Source organism: Haemaphysalis longicornis, unplaced genomic scaffold (assembly GCF_048455015.1).
Source record: "Haemaphysalis longicornis isolate Haplotype H1 unplaced genomic scaffold, Haemaphysalis longicornis Haplotype H1 scaffold_2, whole genome shotgun sequence".
Taxonomy (NCBI): domain Eukaryota; kingdom Metazoa; phylum Arthropoda; class Arachnida; order Ixodida; family Ixodidae; genus Haemaphysalis; species Haemaphysalis longicornis.
The window spans coordinates 256,264,493-256,284,542 of NW_027526295.1; the positions used below are offsets into that span (position 1 = coordinate 256,264,493).

The 20,050-nt window shown below is 52.7% G+C and overlaps 1 protein-coding gene across 3 annotated transcripts in view; it reads right to left on the minus strand.

Annotated features, from left to right (window-relative positions):
* Positions 1 to 20,050, minus strand: part of LOC144170450 (transmembrane protein 198) — an 87,545-nt gene that overhangs the window by 31,346 nt on the left and 36,149 nt on the right. Inside the window, exon 1 of one of the 3 annotated variants that reach the window (XM_077700262.1) lies at positions 15,859 to 16,853. The exons of the other annotated variants lie outside the window; for them this stretch is intronic. The gene's annotated coding sequence lies outside the window, so the exon portion shown is untranslated. Of the gene's footprint in view, positions 1 to 15,858; positions 16,854 to 20,050 lie in introns of those variants that run through there. 3 annotated transcript variants of the gene reach the window in all.

Genomic DNA, 20,050 nt, shown 5'->3' on the forward strand with positions numbered 1-20,050 from the left:
TTTCGAGATGCTTCGCCCTGCTGATGTAAGTTAGGTAGGTCCAACCTAGCCCTATTGAAAAAACATGAAGCAAGCTACATTCCGTTCCTAAGTCAGTGCAGACCGGGCACTTCATGTTACACCCAGCGCCGGCTAGTGGTTCCCTTTTAACGCTGCCGCAATCCTCTTGACACACTGCTAAAACGAAATCGCTCTTCCGTCCATGTGGTCTGGCGGGTAGAGTCGCGGTTGATAACGCGTACGTATTGCGTTCGAGTCGCAGTAGGGCTTCCGTTTTTTATTCCAAAGATTTGTTTTATTGGAAAGATGTTCCCATAGACCAGAACTACTTATTATTTTTGTAACTAACGGTGCTTAATATCTTTTAGGTCCCTTTGGGCGCGGAGAGGTGGCTATCACCACTTTCAATTAAAGTTCTGCATCGCGGCGGAAGTATACCCGGCCTGCAGTGGCTGGGAAACAGAACGTCGCATGAAGCAACCATATATAGCTGTTACCCCGTTCGGTATTTATAAAGGACAGAGAACATCGGGGGAGCTAAACAAGTAAGCGTTATGGAATTCCTATGGACGAGACTTAGCTAACGCAAGGCAAACGAGCGGTGGAAAAACGTAAGGATTACCCTAACAGCAAACTCCACTGGAGAAGGCAAGGCTTATTCGCGGCAACCACGCACCAACAGAACTAGAGTCCTTCAATGCTATCGAACCTTTCGATGACCAAGCGGCCGAGTTACAAAGTGCACTTGAGCGTGACGGAAGTCGCAAATGCACTAACGATAACAGGAAACGAGCAACACACTGCCATTATTAGGAGGACTTGGGAAGTACCGACGGGGTTAAAATGCCCAGACCCGAGGGAGGTGTTGCCGAGTATTTAGTCCCAGAAGCGAGGCTAACGAGTGGGCAATCATGCGAGCAAGGTCACCACGACAAGCAAGCAGCGGAGCAAGTTCACGCACGCCAGCGCAGGAGCTCGGGGCGTGACACATTTGGCGACTTCCCCGCGGGCGGGTTATTAAATGCATGGGCGACCGCCCGAATGCACGCACTCTCACACAGTCCGGCGCTCCGAGGACGCTACACCTCACTAAAACAACTTCTGCCTATCGCCACAGATTGTTGACCCACGCGCAACGTCAAACTATAGTAACATTAAACACTTTCTGCTTTATCTGAAAATTTGTTACAGGCGTTAGAAAATTAAAAAAAAAAAGCGCGGGAGGGCATTTAGCGCCCCGAAGACGCATCCAGGCAACGGATTACTTTAAATTGCACAAAACTACCGGATTACCTTAAACCGCGCACGTAGGCTCTTCTTTCCTTCTATTATTTTTTTTTTACCATGACCGCGGATAATTTATAGTGCTTGGGTTACCATACGGCGAAGCATAGTGCTCAGCCGAATGGCCAAGCCAACTCGCTTGATCCGACTCACTTGTGCTACACGAATTTAAGGCCTGGTTTCATTGTATACGAACAGCTACGAAATGGGCAGCAACGCGCACGGCCCCACGAGGAGCGTCTCATAAACGGGCAAGTCAGACTGAACGAGCTACATATAATGATTGCCGCGGGGCTTCCCGCAGCCTCATCACGACCTCTGTGCCTTCTTTCCCGCCTTGGTCTTTCATCCGCCAGGTACGCGGGCGATCCATAGCTTCACAGACCTAATAATGAGCGACGCGCGGCCTTGGCCGGGTGCTCCACTTCCGGCTTGTGTTCAACCACGACTTCGCACTTCCTCGCCGCTGATTGTACGACGCGCACGCGCCACATGCGCTGGCTGCAAATCGCCGCGATTGCGTGCGCTGGAACGCATGACGCTCTTCACGGCTACACAGGTCAACAACCTACGGCGCACAAAGCCTCTGCAGAGGGGTGATCTATCGGGGCTCTGTATGACCACAAACGAAGTGCAAGCCCTACACAAGAACGTCTTTAGTTGGGAAATTAGGGTACACTCTACGGAGTGCAAACAAAAAAATTTACAGCCGTTCCACTCAATGTGAAAGCTGTCGGAAGTACAGAGCAGTGATTCGCCAAAATGGGCTGCAGCGCTGTTATCCGCTCACTGCTGCCACCCAATGCATTTCAAATTTCCCGCCTTCGCAGTGCTCGCGCGCCCCCTGCTTGAACCATCAAACTACTAAACCACCACGGAATGGTGGTTTAGTAGATGAACTAACGCTCAGCCTTACCGTACCCGCAATTCGAATTATGGGGCGGGATGTATGGCCAAGGCGTTGTGCTGCTGAGCACGAGGACGCGGGTTTGATTACCGGCCGCGGCGGCCGCTTTTCTGATGGAGGCGAAAAGCAAAAACGCCCGTGTGTGCGAGATTTCGGAGCACGTTAAAGATCCCCAGGTGGTCAAGATTAATCTGGAGCCCTCCACTACGGCGCGCCTAATCGCCTGCGTTGCGTCGGCGCGTTAAGCTTTACAATCAATCAATCAATCAATCAATCAATATGGAGCGGGCTGCGGTACACGGGGACATCGATTGAGACAACTTTCGCCGAAAAACACTTCGCTGCTTCAGAACACGTCCTGCATCGCAACCTTTTCGACGATTTCTTGTGTTTTTCTTTTCGCGAAAAAGGGGGGGGGGGGGGGGGAGCGTTGGTGTAAACCAAGTAATACACGGATCTTCGAAAGACCCGGAAATGCAGACGGTTTCGGCACCTGGCATACATGCCGAGTCCGTAATACGTATTCCTGGCCCACATCCTTAGAGATTCCCGCATACTCGGAAGCAGACGCGCAGAAGAAGAAAGACGTTCCCATTTCGTCGCTATATCACACGAGCCGCGCCTCATCTCTCCGCCCCGCGGGGACGTCCTTGTGCTTCGGCAAGAATAAGGAAGACGAAGGAGGTATGCGCGCCCTGATTAATACACGTCCAGTTCCTTCCTGCGGGGCCCGCATCTGGTGCGCCCGGCCCACATCGTCCATCCACACCAGTGCAGCGGGTGCGGAGGAATCCCGGGGACGCCCTCCGCGCAGCGGAACAGCGGGGCCCGTTAACCGGATCGCGCGGGACACGCATTCGGATTACGGCAGTCACGAAGGCTTATTACCTCCCCTCGAGCTGGCGCGCTCCAACTACCCGAGCGAACGCATCGCGAGCACGGATACGGAACTGCGAAGCCTGCACGCACGAAGGAGACCCGCGAAAGGACGCGAGAGCACAACGCCCGTCTCTGGGGTAGTTCATTATGCCGGCCTTAAAATAGAAAGAAGCTTATGCACCGAACGAATTTACAAGAATGGTGCAACCACACGACGCAGCTGAAGTGTACACATGCGTGAGCGTCCAGGAAGAACGCCAATGCAACGTCACCAACGACAGGTGAAAAAAAAAAGTGTCGCCAACAAAGAGGCGATACAAAACTAACTGCGCAGTGACACACATACTGGCCGAACCAAAGGGCAACCATCGGAGACGCCGTGGGGAAGGTGATCAGAGATGGGGCCGTGTATACACCCGGTTCGCTACAAAACACGGCGCCGGAAAAAGCATCCCGTGCCGGGTTAGCACAGATGTGCTCGAGAATGCGCTTATCTCATGCCTCCGCATCCTCGCCGTGACCCGGTGGGCCAACTAAACGGCACGTACGAAGCGAATGACGCTGGCGCGTGCACTGCCAGTGCCGTCGGCTGCGAGGAGCGCGCATAGGCAGCCGCGCGGGGAACAATGCGGCCTCGTGTTTCCGCCATGCCAGCGTGTGACGAGCTCTCATTACGACACTGCGCCGCTTCGCCAGCGACCGGATCCGCCGCCGCGTTGTTCCCGACACTGCTGCGCGCAGCCCTCCGTCGGTCGGTCGGGCAGGCCAAGCACGCGCATCAACGTCTCAGGAGGGCCACACGCGGAAATGCGTACAGACGGGGGCCCGCCTCAACAGCACTGCGCGCGGAAACGGGCCATTTCTCCGGGGCCCCACAACCCTATCAATTGAACCCGCACTATGAAAAGGGGACACGCACGCTAGAATGGGTCGTACTACTTTTTCCCACCAGCGCTGTACCTTCGAAGTGGAGTCGGAAGCCGTTTCTGCAGCATTCAATCAAAGGCCACATGAGAGTTGAGCGAACCTAAGAAAAAGCCTTTCCACGAATAAGCATGCCGGGGAACTGCGAATAGCATCGTCGAATGTTCCCAAACGCGTGTATGCACAGGATTTGTTTAATAAAGCGACGGCAAGCTCTCCGCTTCTTACATAAGGGGCCTTTCACTGACATACACGCAAAACCCCATGTGCTCACGCCGGAGGCGCCTACAAACGTCGGTGCTTACATACACGCATGTGTTACTATTTTTTTCTTTTTTGCATCAGCGCGCGGACAGCAGCGCGTCTTTTTCAGTAGTAAATTACGCCTCGTGGCACGCATCTCATATTTGGACGGATGATGATTGAACAAGTGCACGCGTGTATGTATGCACACACGCACACGCTCCCGAAAACAAAGAAAACGCTGAAAATTGATAAGCGATTTTTAATGCATGGTCCAATCAGCGTCCCCGCGCCGTGGCACGCGCGTGAGCACAGCACTCGGTCGTCCGCGCCCGAGCCTCGATCACTGTCATCGCGAGGAGCGGCCAATATTCGCTCGTTACCTTCCACCTCGATCGACGCCCCATCAAGCCCGTCTCCTCTTCCCGACGATTCCGTGAGCGGGGAAGACGAGGCGGAACGGGTCGGCGACCCCTGAGTGGGACGACCAGCGTCATTATCCGCGCACCGAGTAAAAAGAGTTACACAACGCCAAATTAACGTGTGCGCACCACTCGTCTGGCCCGAAATTGTCAGAAATTTTTGAAAAATTGCTATCAAAAGGCAATTAACGAAAATGCAGTGAACATTTTTACATACGCCAAAAACGGGTTTCATGTCATTAATATAGAAGGCGAAAAAAAGGAAAATACAGCTGTAGCAGATCAAAAATACATAACAGAGGAATATTAGAAGGGAAATAGGACGAAAAAACACGCGAAAGGGTGTCCAGGCGAGTTTGTGCATGTGCGTCCCGAAAAAAAGAGAGAAGACCTAGATGGAGAAAATAAATCGACAAGAACACTGACTCTGAGTTGGTTTTGATGATGAACTATATATTTGGGCAAGACCATGTGAGTCTTGGTTCCCGTGTGGCGCAAGGTCACATAGGTAACATGTCTGTCAATGAACGTCGTGTGGAGGCCCAGGCCATGAAAGAAGAAACAAATGTGGTAGCCCTCCGGCGATTAGGCCACTTGAAAAATAATTGCTGCATGACAAACATGCCTATTGTTTCGTCGTGAAAGAACCAGAGGATGCGAAGAAATGTCGCGTAGTTACTACAAAATAATGGGCCTCGCCCAATACTTTCGTAGAAACTATGGAGCATCCACTGTTACACAGAACCAACCAGCTCTTACACAAGCTTCGAAATAAAAGGAGCTGCAAGTCGGCGCACCGTTTACTTTGTCTAAGAAACGCCTTTTTCTAGCGCAAGAGCGCTGGGTGCTCTACCTCTTAAATTCGCGTCTCGTTCTGCCGGAACGTGAAGCCTATCAATCAAGGTCACATCGAAAGAATGTCGCGCGAACAAAAAAAATGCGCACCAATCCACCCTGTGAAGGTGGTTGGAAGGCGAAACTGTAAACGACACACACAACGATTGTCCATGCGATGTCACTTGAATTCACACACGTGGCTCTACAAAGAGTGAAACAGAGACAAGTAAAATGCACTTAACCACATCCTTTATTACTTCAAAGAGATGTTCTTTGCTAAGGTAAAATCAATGCATGATTTATGAACGGTGGTTGGTTCAGTTGTATTGGGAAGCACATGAGTAGTTTCGGAAACTCTCTTTTTACAAAATTAAAGGAAGCTCAAACCCTGTGTTAGATGATCTCGCTCCTAAGTCTCTGCCGCCGCCGACGGAGCCGACGAGATCGGCGGCAGAGACGGAGCAGTGAGATGCGATGCGTTAGTGTGAGCTTCGTTAAATTTTTATAATCTCTAGCGCATGCGCAAGGCGCTCGCACGGCCGCTAAACGTGCCGTGCGCGGAGCGCACAGCGGCGCGAGAGGTCGCGTGACGCAATCAAGTGGCTTTCAGCGAGAACGCAGGGGTTAAACCCGCAGGTGTGCTCGGTGAGTGAACCGTCTGTCTTGTCCAATCGGTAAGAAAACGGGCTCTCGCTCTGTTTCTCTATTCTGTAAAGGAAAGTTTGACATCCACCTAAATGCAGCCATACGGCTACAAAGGAAAGCTATACAGCTTTCTCAGAAACTTCGCAGTTGAAGAAAAATTCGCCCTGGTCCAGGATTCGAACCCGGGACCACTGCTTAACCGAGCAGTGGGATTTCCCCTAAATCTGGTCGATTGTTTCTCTATTCATTCCAGGTTCAATTTCTGGCGGTGCCAGTAACTATTATTTGGTCGAGGGAGTTTTCTGTTGACACCAACGGTCGCGACCGAACCTCTGGGGGTAGAAGTAAAAAGCTTCGCTTTAAAACATCGTTGCTATGCAACGCCCACAGGCATTGGCCATGTAAACACACACACACACACACACACACACACACACACACACACACACACACACACACACACACACACGCACGAGCACGCACACGCACGAGCACGCACGCACACGCACGCACGCACGCACGCACGCGACAATTAAGAAAAACCATGAATAACCGATGGGCGCTGCCCCTGCTTTGACTCTCAAATTTACGCGTGAGCGTGTATACCCTAACCTTGAAGATTCGCGTCGCGGGTTTACGAAGCTCGACGACAAAAGTTGGCACAGCGCCGGGAATGAGGTCAGCGCCGCTGCAGCTACAATTTTTTTTATTCGAAAGCTTGCCCTATGGCATATTTTATCAGAAAGACAATTAGACAAACAATAAGAACAATTAGGTAACAAACGACGACAGAGACGAGAAAAAGTACGCTCAGGCGAGATACAATTTCACCTCGGGGAACGACCCTCAATTTTTTTTTTCATGTGTGGAATTAAAGAGTGAAAGAAAAAAGAAAACAAAAGGGGTAAAAATGGGGAGTCGATCAGTCACACACGGGCACAGCGAAAACTTTCATTACGAAACTCATCTCGCGCCAGAGCATTTTGTCTGCGTCTCGGCTGTCAACACAATTCGACGCACGTATGCCGAGCTGCTGTTCAAGCAAAGCGTGCGACGTGGGTCGACGCGGCGAGACGAGCGTTTCAACGAGGCCGAGTATACCTGCTGCAATGGATCGAACTTCTCCGAAAGGCCACGGAGAATCTCCCTGCGCTTACCAGGTTGCGCGAGACGGAGTACACAAGGGGGCGGAGGGGTCGCGTTCCCCCATCGAGCTCGGGAAGAGATGCACGCGCCACTCCCGCGTGTCACTTCAGCTGAACTCCAAGGCAGCAGCAGTATTGCGCATGCCTGCAGCGAGGCGCCGGAAATGCGGCTCCTCACAGCGACAGCAGTACCAAGAATAGGGAGAGCAAGGCACGTCAAGGAGATCGATAAACACTGACCAGAGCAGGAAGAGGAGAAGAGGAAAATAGTAAACAAGAAAGACCGTTAGATGAATGGTACGCTTGGCACAGGAATCTGTAACATAACACGTGCTTCACAAGAAATGCGAGCCAGTGTACTAATATAAAAAATACTGTGGTTGATTCCTTTGTCATAGGAATCGGTAAAACCAGAAAGTGAAATGCGCAGCGAAATCTGCAGCTGAGCATGATTTGCGGGTCGGCGGCTGTCCTGCGGGCGGGTCGCTTCGGCAAAGGTGCACTGGCGTCATTTCCGTGACGGATATGACGTCAGTAATATCCTGGTGTATCACGGAATAAAACTTTCGTGTAAAATATAAAACCCGAAAACGAACAATCCTAAGTATAACGTAATCTTCAGTTTTAAAGGTTGCTTCCCCGCAAGAAGACCATGTGTGCAGGGGTGCACCCTTTACAGGCCGCTTGCTTCGTTGTACTGGCATCATTTCCGTGACGGATATAACGCCACTGAAATCTTCGTGCATCACATTTGGGCGCCTGCGGGTACGCGGAGGGCGTTCATGAACTGCGTAGGTTTCGGCTAGTGAATGCTACGATTCCAATCCGTCCTAGGAGGCTTATCTTTATGCATTTTTACAGCTGACAACATGGCAGAAGCGCGGTACGATGATTACTGAGTTATTGAGAATGCCCATCCAACAACGCCAACGGTTGTGTTTTACAGAACCGAAACCGAAACCGAAACTTGTTTGGTTGCTCACCTTGGGCATCGTCCAATCACGGTGCCCGCTCCTCCTAACGTCACAGCTTTAGTTGGTGCGGCCGCCGCAAACCGCGCATGGTAGTTTTTCTTCTTTCGCGCTTTGTAAAATAATTACCGATTTGTCAACCGAATAAACGATGAAAAGTGTGATAATTTGAGCCAGTCTACGCAGTGCAAGCAGAAACGCGAGGTTGACAAATTCACTTCAGTGTCCCTTTAATGAGAGTGCAGTGAGAACTGATAGCGCAAAAACAACATACATGACGAGGTCGCATGGTTGGTTGGTTGGTCGTTGTTGTCATTGGGTCAGACGGTGTTATAGCCTGGCAAAATATGCCGGCAATCCCTCCGTCCGAGCGACACCCAAAGCGTTAGCGATGTCTCCTTCACCAAGAGTGCGCCAGTTCCGTGTCCCGAAGGAAGCTAATACGGAGGTGCAACACCTCGTTCTAAGCAGCATCCACTGATGGCGACTCGGGAAGGCGATGTGGTCCAGCGTGGTGTGTGGGGAAGCAAACTTTCGCATCGCTGAGAACAGGGTAGTCCGCTCTGCAACACTGCCGTGCCTTTCGTGCCTGGCTTCAAAACCGTGTCGGTCAAGCATATGTACTGTCACGCAACACATACTCCCGGCGGCCGTGTAAGTGAGCGAGCGCATTGATCGCGCGGCTGCACTTGACAAAACTCCGAGAGAGGGACAAGAGGGAGGCGAGGCCACAACGGATGAGAGACTGTCGGGGTGCCAACACATCCACTCGAGTCCCATCTCTCTCCAAGCCGGGTTTCCTGGAATCGCAACACCTGTCTCGCCCGCCCAGTGATAAACGAGTGCACGCATATATTACGGCGGACGATAAGAGGCAGCGGTCGGTGTACGCGAGACGAATGACGAGCCAGGAAGCGTCACTCAACATGCAGGGAGTTTGCACATTGTACCGGGATTACACGCCTCATTGATGTAAGATAGAAACACCACATAAAGACATGTATATATGGCTCCCGGTAAGCCAACATGCAGTCCGCAGATTGTTTCCTGTTTGTGTATTCACAAAAACATAAAGAGCTAACACGTGCGCAGACGCGTCGGTGAGGCGACAGAGTGCGCGGTTAATATACGATAGCGACAGCACAGGAGAGTAAATGGCGATGACTGAGTGTACGCCAAGCTAAGGACACAAAAAAAAGTGTACGCCCTTTTCGAGGATAGCGGCGGGTCACAGGTCATACGTATCTGCAGCCACCATCGTCACCCTCATTTAACCTTTTTTTTTTTTTTTTTTCAGCCACCTTTACTCGCATGTTTTCAAGGATGGCGCTTAGCGAACAAAGCGAGAACCCTGTCCCCACCCGCAGTAACGGCCGGTTGTGGAGGAGAGCAGTGAAGGTGGGATTCCGCAGTGAAGGTGGGATTCCGCATTGAAGAGAAGAGGGCAATCCTATACTGCATGCATTCTCAATGCAGCCCCTTCGGCGACTGTGCACTGTGAGGTGCGTTAGAGGCTGATGGAAGGTGCCGATGGGGATGAAGGGCGGTGTCGAAGAGCTCCAGGTTGCGGGGAGGGGGGAACAGAAAGAAAGGAGATGAAGGGCGCGAAACGAGGAAACAATAAACAAATAAAAGGCTTAAAAAGCAATTATTTCGAAATAGGAACAGAGAAACTTTGGGGTGCCGGGGACGCACTACCCCCCCCCCCCACCCACCCACCCACACCCACACACACACACACACACACACACACACACACACACACACACACACACACACCGCGTAGGACACTGGTTTCGGGTTACCAGGGGACGAACACAATTGACCTCCGGCGACGGGTACACGACACGCGTTCTCAGCGCAAATTGGCCCACACTCGTCAACGCCACTTCCGTCATTACACATCATCGTTCAGGGCAGCAAGGGCGACTAATACCACCAGCTAGCGGTTACGGGGCCCCACGTCACCGCCAACCCACATCGCTCGATACGCCCCAAAGAACAGAAAACAACAAAAAAAAAATTCGCTCACGCGAGTCGGAAAACAAGCACCGACGAAGAAACGAAGCGAGGCGGCAGCAAATCACGCTGGATGCGCACTGCACCTTGCAGAACACCGCTCAAGGAAGCCGTTCCGGCTGCCTGCGACTAACGGCGTTTTCTCATTGGGGTCGAACTGGACGCGGTGCACGACACGTTCTAGTGCTTCCCTCTGGGCCTATGCGCGCACGTGCGCGCAGAGGCACCGCGAATGCGGGTCAGAGGTGACGGCACGAGGACGGGCACCTGCTTCCCCGCACGAGTTCCGCACTGATGCAAGCTCTCCAGACTGCCCGATCTTTGGCCGTGCAGGCACTGGGAAAGCTGTACGGATCGCTACGTATACTAAGCCACCTCGTTACCTTTCAGAGAGTGTTGACGAGTGAAGACGGAGCTTACGACGCAACGACAACACAAGGATAGTATTATGGATGATCATGATGTCGACATGCGCTACAACATATATGCTGCCTCGAAGCTCGACAACATAATCACCTGGCCTTTAGACAGGCCTGACGATACGACTGAGTCCTTGTTGATTCAGGACAAAACTGGAAAAATTTGGATGCGCTAGCTTTTTGCTGCTTTGAATTTCAACACAGAGAAGGTGCAACGCTGAAAAAAAAAACACACAAAAAAAAAACATTCAGCACTATTTCGCTCCGTGAAGGTAAATGACCAGCGGCGCTGTTTGTGGGTTGTTGGTTGGCCACGAACTTCCGGTCAAACCACGCCGTCGCGTCGGGGAAGCGTTCAGCGAAATTTTAAGCATGCTGACGACTTGCGTTTTTCACCTCGTGGTATTCGGGGTTATCGCGCTCACGTTTGGCATCCGAGGCCCGATCGTAATCGGTGGTCTCCTCCCGCCGCGTTCGCACCCCTCTCCGCCTTTTCTTTTTCTCTATGAGGAGGCTTCACTGCGCAACACGCAATGTGGAAAAGCCAGCTTACAAAGGCCAAGCTTACACAGATTTGCTTAAAGTCGGCTTCACTTCTGAACAACAATGCATTGCTGAGATGTCATTTCCTATGGGTAATATAGTACGTCATCTTATATCGAAATATGAAGGTGGCCGAAGGGAGAGCGTGTGGCGAAGCCAGGAGGAGGGGAGCGACCTTTCTCGGTCTGTGCACGCAGAAAAAGAAAAAAAGAGGGGGGGGGGGGGGGGGGTGATAGCCTAAAACAGCTCCGCTGCAAGAACTGTACTCAGAGAGCCCCAGTAATCACCCCACTCCCCACACCCGCCGAGCAGCACGTGCTTTCACATGGCGCAGTGGAGAAGGACGCTGACACTGCAGCTCGATCAGTGCGGATTATTCTCGCCGTTGCCGCGTCCGCAAAGAAGACAGCCCGCTTCCGTTCTTCCGCTGCTTGTACCTCGTTTGCCCTCGTTCTTCACCCCTCCCCCCGGACGTTCCCCTAGCTCATCGCCATTGTCTCAGCGGGAGCGGCCCTCGCCGCGGTTTTTATACCTGCGTGCAGCGTGCATGCGTTAAGTGCGCGTATACGAGAGGCGCGCGTCACTCGCGGCTTCATGTCCCCCTCGTCCAAAGCGGTTCTCACGGTCTTCTTTGCGTCCTCCGCCGCGGTCTGAGCGCGACGACGGAAGTGCCGCCGACCAAAAACAAGGGGTAAGGGAGAGAAGACGGGTTCCGCAAGAAGAGGTAACTGCGGAGGGGAGCGTTTTAACTTCAGTTTGAATGCAGCCGGCCAGCCAGGCTCGGACGAAAGGAGACGAGCCTCGCGAATGTCTTCGGCGCAATGCGAAATGCGGGAATAAAAAAGTGAACGCACACCAAGCTAGCGGAATAAAGTGGGAGCGGTAATAAACGCGAAGGAACAAAGGCCCTCCTTCAATTCCTGCGCGAAACAGCTGGTTTCAGCGAAAACAGCTTCTTCTTTAGCGGAGTTTCTACGTGGAATAGTAAGGAAAAAAAAAAAAAAAACTGTACGCTTCAGAGCCCCGAGACAGCTGGCTTACACGTTGTGTTCCGAATGTCTCTCTCATAGCGAGTGGCATTAGTACTGCTATCTCTCTTCCTCTCTCTTTCTCTCTTTCTACTGTTTTTTACGAGGACTTTTCGGCAAACTGTCTTAAGGCTGACAGGAGCAAAGACAGTGCGCCTGAGAGATAAGAGAAACATCTGCGAGCAAACTCGAACTGCTTGCGCGCATTTAAACAGCGAAGGCCGCAGTGGTGCGCTCGGCCAAGCTGCCAAAAACCCCGCGGCGGCTTGGGTCGCTTCACATGGGTACGTTCAAGTCTTAACAGCACGACAGAACGAAAAGTGAAAAAGACACTGCGCAAGCGGCTGCACCCCAGCGCAAGATGTAGTGCGTACACACAATCAGTCATCTACGGCTCAACTCAATATGTCGCTAAATTGCTGTATTTTGTCGAAACACGTGAAAAGCGCAAGGACAAAAGAAAAGAAAGAAACGACGACCGTGATGCAAATAAGTAGACAACACATTACTGGGTTGAAATGGCAACTGGCCGGCTTTATTAGAGCAACGACGTACAAAAAATCGATGTACGGACCTGCATCTCTCTTTTCACTGACTCACGCACCTCGACAATGTACCACCAAGTATTAATACCCACAAGTGAGAGAGGGCGCTCCCGATTAAAGGCCTGCGGACAGAAGTCAGAAACTCGTCCTGCGGTCTAAAAAATGCTGATGCAATTACAGACAGCTCACTCTGCAATCATCAATAGTCAGTGACAGAAGGCGCCAAAAAGATGATCAACAGGAAACGGTGAGGGACCGTCTCCGAGTGACGACGCGTAGACGAAAATAATGACAGTATGTCGATTCTCTAATACAGTGATTCTCAGCTATGACTGCCCCGAGGACCCCTTTTGGCCTTGCGACAGTGGTGGTGGACCCCACGATGGAGCATATGTTGAGCGGTGTCATAACGTCAAATAATTTGCACTGGAGCGTACGTCGCCCACACACTTATCATATGACCGCCTTTTCTGCTTGCCGTTAATGATTATGCGCGTCATAATGTTAAACAATTTGCTGTTGAATCTAAAAGCCTCCTAACACCCATATACCGCCTTTCCTGTGTCTGTTTTTCTCCCTTCTCATACCTGGCACGTTACGCAGAAGCAGATGTTAAAATATGTACAGCGAAACAATTAAACGCACGTGTAATGCGGCGAAGCCACCTTTCTCGATTGCAAAAAATACGGCAAAATCGAGAAAAGAATGGTGGCGGGAAAAGTTTGGGGGAGGCTTCGCGGACCCCTCAAATGTTTTCGCGGACCCCCCGGGGTCCGCGGACCCCCATTTGAGAACCACTGCTCTAATAAACCACAGCGTCTGACCGCAAAAAGGGTACACCAACATAATCACGCGCGTGCGAGCGATCGTTCCCATAAACAAGGCTTCCTCGTGGCGAGAGAGTGAGGTAGACAAAGATAACGGTAAAAGTGGGAGCGGTGGTCTGCTTGAGCAGGAAAGAACCTGCCCGCGGCGCCGCAAAGTGCGCTAACCAGTTGGACACGGTGGTCAGCCGCGATAAATCTCGGCGAAAGGCGTGGTGCACGCCATACAGGCGGCAGCGCCGCGCGCACGTCATTCACAGCTGCTGCCAGACACGAGGTCACGATTGCCGACAGACAGCAGACAGCGAGAGAGAGAGCCGCCCGCACAGGACGGCCGGTCATTCGCGGACGTCAATCTCGGTTTGACAGCACGAGCGCTGCTGCAGAAAGGCAGGCAGCAGCAGGCGATGCAGCCTTGGCGGATTCAAACGACAGTTCCTTCTTAAAGCGCCGGGGGTAACGCAGCGGCTGACGTCCCTTCATGCGTAACGAGTTACGAGAGAGAAACGTCGCCTCTTACTTCTCTTTTAGAACGTATCGCAAAAATAAAACGAAACAACCAGTCAGTGCAGAACCGACGGAGGTTTTAGGCGTTCAGAACCCACTCTCAGGCGCGGACAGCACCCCTATATCTCCCGTCTGACCACCTGGTAGACCAACTGATTCCTTTTTACGCTGCGCTATAGTCCGTCAATGCACGAAACGTATTTAGAAACCTCGTACACCACATTTGCCATTTGCAGTCGAGGTCTCATAATATCCATCCCCCAATGTTTTAATGAACCACGCTGCAGCCTACCTTCAACCGGTAAAAACTCTTCTGAAAACAGTCCGTACCGCCCCACCTTTCGCAAGCGATGTATGAACACACACCCGTTTGGTTTTTACCTGATACGGCTGACAGTTCTGAGCGGCAAGAGCGTCATATTTGTTTAAAACCGTGGCTTTGAACATTAAACTGTGTACGGAGAGAGCGAGAGTGAGAGATACTCTCGCCCAGAAGTAGAGAGCGCGGGCTCTCTCTGTCAGCCAGGAGATCTTAGACTTGAAGAGAAAAACAAACGGATCACGAAATGAACCCGCAAAGCAAGAACACTGTGAATCCTCCCTCCGGCCCTGATAGAAACGATGCAACGCCAGAAAAGATACGATAAATGCCACCTGCGGTTGCTTTCCGAACGCCCCTAACCAAAACCAGGTTAGGGGAAAGAGATCTAGATAGACATATAGGTCGAATACCTATTGGTTAGCTCCTTAACATGTCTCTAGGCGGACCTGGCTAGACCGCAAAAGCTGAGGAAAAGATCTTACTAGTTACGGGCTGGAGCCTATAAACGAAACCAGTCAGACATGCGCGACCCACAAACGAAATCGCCGAAGTTTCCTTTCGTGCTCAAGAACCAAAGACACCGATACGTCTCGCGGCTTGCCACCTAACCTATCGCGTAACCCAAAAGATTACGCGGGCACGTAACCGCGTGCTGAGCGGGTTTTCGGTGCTTTACTGAGCAGGGACCGCCCGACGCGGGACGTTTGAAAGAGCCCAAGGTACTTTTTCGCACGGGTTTACGTTAGCACTCCGCGAAAAACGAACAGTTACAACGCACGCCAGCACGAGCAGCGGGTCGTTTTTCAGAGTGCTTTGCAGTTATAAAAAAGTGAATGGGTTGTGAACGCAGCCACCGTTCGTGCTCAGGAACTCACTGGAACGCGAAGGCCGAGAGGAGACAAGGCGCACGGGAGACAATGTACACTTTATGCCGTTCTCGACGCCCATGGAATGCATCGCCGGTTACGAACGCTATTAGGCCAGCACGACATCGAAAAAAAAAAAAAAATCTCGGCTGTAATTGCTGCGAATTCGGGTCACTGCGCCGTGGCTTCTCAGGCGGATCTTAGAGAGCGCGTATCGACTCTCGCGTGAGGCATTCTGAGGCTCGGGAGTCGTACAAGGTTGGTTCAGGGCCGCCATCGCATTAGCGAAGGCAGACCATTCCTCAGACGCAGCCATCTAGACGAACCAATTGTAAGGCGCATAGTCGGGACTTGTCGAAGCACTTTATCGAATGTTTCATATCGCTCCCACGCGCTTTCGTTCGCACAGCGGTCCGTACCACTACATCGTATCCGGAGAGGATTTCTCTCGAGGAACGACTACCCTTTCGAAGTGTTCCTCCCAGGCGCCTTAACATTCAGAAGACGAACGGTCTCGGCGGGGCTCACCCAAAGAATCCAGCAGTGTGTGATGACAGTCGCTGAATGGGACGCCGGCTTCTCCGTCGGCGAGAGCCGACGACGCGTTGCGACGACGGGACGCCTCGGATGAGGGCTCGTGTATCACGCACGCACACGGCCGCGTCGACGACTTCCAGGGGCACTCGACGATGGAAAAGGGAAGCACACCCACACACACTGCGCCAGCACAAACACAGCCGCCCCGACGGTGACGGTCGATGTATACGACGTCGGCGCCCCGAGACGGGAGGCGGGCCAGTTCGATGCGCACGGCAGAACGACGACGACGACAAAGGAACGCTCGTACCGTATATATCAAGGGGGAAAGGAATTCCCAGCCGCCGCGCACCGGCCGACGATGGGCCAAGCGAGTGTTACGATGAAGTAGTCCAGCGTCGGCGCCGGGCGCAACCACTCTCGTCAAGACGACGCCGCGGCGTTCGCGCACGTATCAGATCTATCGGCCAGTTGTCGTCTTCGGGAGGCCCTGAAAAGTAGGAGAGCGCGAGGGCGGAGACGGTGGCCGCGGAGCCGGAGTTAGAAGAGGAGAGAGTCTTGCGTCGACGCGCAAGAGAGCCGGCCGGTGGACCGGTCGCCGGCCGCACAAAGGAGCTACTTACTGCTACGCCAAACTAAACACTGCGCACACGCGCTCGCTCGCGGCGGTGGACTGGAACCAGGTCGCGGAGGCCCTTCCTCACCGATAGGCGCTTCGAAATCGAGTCCCCTCGCGCCACCTTCGTGTCCACCGGCCGTGTGTGTGCACCCTGCTGTACGTGCTACCTTCCCTCAACAAGGGACGCCTTTCAGGCTGCCGTCTCTTCCCTTCCCACACGCGCCGCAGCGAGAGACGACGCTGATCAGGGGAGCACGACGGCTTCTCCAAACTCGTCGCCGGGTGATATACGAGACCTCCTCGGCTGCCGCGGCGCTGAATGCGCCCGCGAAAAAGCGCGAAGACACGCACGCGCGCGCTGTCTCGTCGGCGATCGCGTACGAGCGAGGTAAACTCGCACCGCGTGTTTCCTGTATATCTTTGCCGCACACCCCGCGGTTGGGTTCGCGCCGCGAACTGCAACTGCTATATTTAACGTTTCGCTTATCAAAAGAGGGGTGAGGAAAAGGAGCAAGAAAGGGCCGACGCTGGTCGCGGTAGCTAAATAAAGCGTGCCAGCAAGCCCGCCGTTAGTGCACTTTCGCTCGTTTGATACACATGCGAGGTTTCTGTCCCTTTTTTTATTTCAAAACCGCAACGTGCGCGATCAAAGCGGGTCATCGCTGTCTACGGTAGGATAAAAAAAATAATCTGACAGATATACCGTCTAGGCAGCCGTACAGAAAAGCAGGTGAACGCGGTAAGCGTCGATTAAAAGCAGCAAGGCGCGTTCAGCGAAGCGAGACATTTTCGCAACAGCTTACTGCCGGAATACTTCTGATCGGTCCTGGATCGAGCGCCTGTCTCGCGCGACGTCGCTCAAGCGAAAAGACAAGGAAAAGAGCCCGATTATTAAAAGCCAGAATACAAGATGGAATCCTCGTTGGCGCCAATGGGCCAACCATTTGCACTCCCCCAATCGAATAACGAAATCCTTCCAACGTATCCGGCATTTTCGTTGTCCTCTGCTTGCGACTGCCGTTGGAAAGTGTGCAGCCCAGCGCCAACTGCACCAGAGTAATTTTTCCCCTACTGTTTCAAGTGCGAGTTCCGGTATATCAAATAACGCCGGGCTAAATTATAGGATCACCAGCCTAAAATGGCGCTATCTAGGCCAATTTCAGCAAACTTGGAACGACAGGGGGAAACAACGCTCCTCTCGCACACGCATTTGAAACCACGTGAACGTTTTCTGTCTATTAATAGGAGAGACGGGGCGACCCTCTAAAGCCCCAGTTTTTACTATTTTTAGTGAACACTTACATATGCTGAAAAAATTGTGAACGAATCGAATTTTAGAAATCGGCATTGCACAAATTTGCTACGTCAACGATTTCATCAGGCTCGCCGTCAGAAGGGAATGCACTCCCTAGAGCACAGAGGTTGAGGTTTTAAAAAAAAATCCCGTGCGTACGTACGTACGCACTTGCGCACGCAGTCACGCACACACATAGAAGTGGACCCGCCGCGGTGGCTAAGGCGTTGCGCTGCTGAGCACGAGGACGCGGGTTCAATTCCCGGCCGCGCTAGCCGCTTTTTTGATGGCGGCGAAAAGCAAAAACGCCAGTGTGTTCGAGATTTCGGGGCCCGTTAAAGATACCCAAGTGGTCGAAATTAATCCGTAGCCTTCCACTACGGCGCGCCTCATCGACTGCGTTGCGTCGGCGCGTTAAACCCTACAATCATAATCATCTACAGCGCGCGGGCCCCGATTCTGGTGCTGAGGTATACCCGCCAGTCGACTGCTCGCGATCAGTGCATGGTAGACGCTTCGGGTGCCGGTTTCTTCACCTCCATTTGCCGGAGCGGCACCGTCTACCGCTCCCGAGGGTAGGATATATATACACTTACATTCACACCTGCATAAGGTGAAACGGAATCCAGTTGCTCCGGTCGCCCTATCGGTAACCCATCCGACGCGTAATTCAAAGGTTGCGGGTTCGAGTTCCACCCGGGGCACATGCTTTTCTCCACTTTTCTTCAGAAATTTCAATATTTCTATTTCCAAATAAAAAAATAACGAGCTACTGCTCCTACGCCCTCGTTGGCATCGTGGACATCCTTTGTTTTTATTTCCAACAAGAATTTGTGTGTGTGTGTGTGTCGTCGGACGCCACGCAGCTTTTTCGCTCCATCAACCACCTATGCTTCCGCATGAAGAAAAAATAAACTACATACGAAGCCTTCAGTGCGAAACCAGACAGCGAAGGCGACAAACGGGAGCGCAGGACGCACAAAGCCTTACAAAAAAAGCGTTCAGTATTAGCCGAGTTATGGTTCATTAAAACATCCCCCTCGCGAGGGGCACGATCAAATGCAGAGCATTTCCGGGGGCGCACGAGGTTAAGTAGTTTGCGTTACGTTAATGTTGTTGCACTTGTTGCTGATGGTTGTTATATTGTAATTAAATGAGGAGACGTAATTACGTGGTCACGTGACATCATTTATTAGCAGGTGGGTATGATTATTAGTCTTCCCTCTCTTTTCTTCTCTGGCTGTTGTTGCGTCGTCGACGTCTAGATGCATCTGGTTGAGTTAGTCCCCCCATTCGAGGGAGTCGATGGGAGACGTCATTGTTGAAGTTGTTCTTGTTCTTGCTGCTGCTGTTGGTGTTGCTGCACGACACCGAGGACGACGGCCTTGTGGTCGCTGAACCACAGATGTTGTTGATCCCGCGACGCGCGCGCACCCACCTGTTGGGCGCGAACCGACCGCGGAGAGAGCGCGTGATGCGAGCGGAGAGTAGGCGAGGAGGAGCGGGGGAGAGGGCGCACCTGCGAGCGATGCGGACTACTACGGACGCCTAGAACGGGTGACATCGTGAGTTAAAGAAATGCTCTGCATTTAAAATAAAGAATAAACAAACGTGGCGTCCAAGTTACTAATATGGAACCTCGCACTGGGGCACGCTTCAAACGCCGAGAGCTGCTGCTACGGCGCGTAACAGCGTTCATTTGGTGCTGCGCCAAAACGTGACGTTCCCACCAGCGCGTCCACTAGGCAAGCAAGCGGCGTCGCCTTCCTATCTCGCAACAGGTGAACACGCACTCGGATCGGGCACGCTCAGCACTGAACCGGCCGACAAGCGACTCAGCAGCGAGTGACGCCCGTCAGAATACGAGCACGCCGACGACAAAGGATGTCACCTTTGCACGGGGGGCGTCGACGCCGAAGAATAGTGCCACAAGCAACGAGGGGAAGGCCGCGTGATGGGGCGCGCACGTACGGCTCTTCGTGTTTCGCACGTGCGCGGGCAGCGCTTCGAGAGACCTAGACGACGAGACGATCGTGCCATCTCGTCTCTCTTGGCGAGGCACGCGATGTGCAGTCACGCCACATGGACATCGACAGCGGGGGCCCTTCTTCGGCCCGATCCGTCGGGGAAGCGGTCAACGGGTCGTCGTGTACCACGAGCGTAGGAGAGAAACTGGACGACAAGTGTCTGCGGCACGACGCTGCTGGAGATGTTGGGTTACGATTTCAACGTGTCAGCGTTGTTCAAAGTGCACGCAACCGTAGACGGTG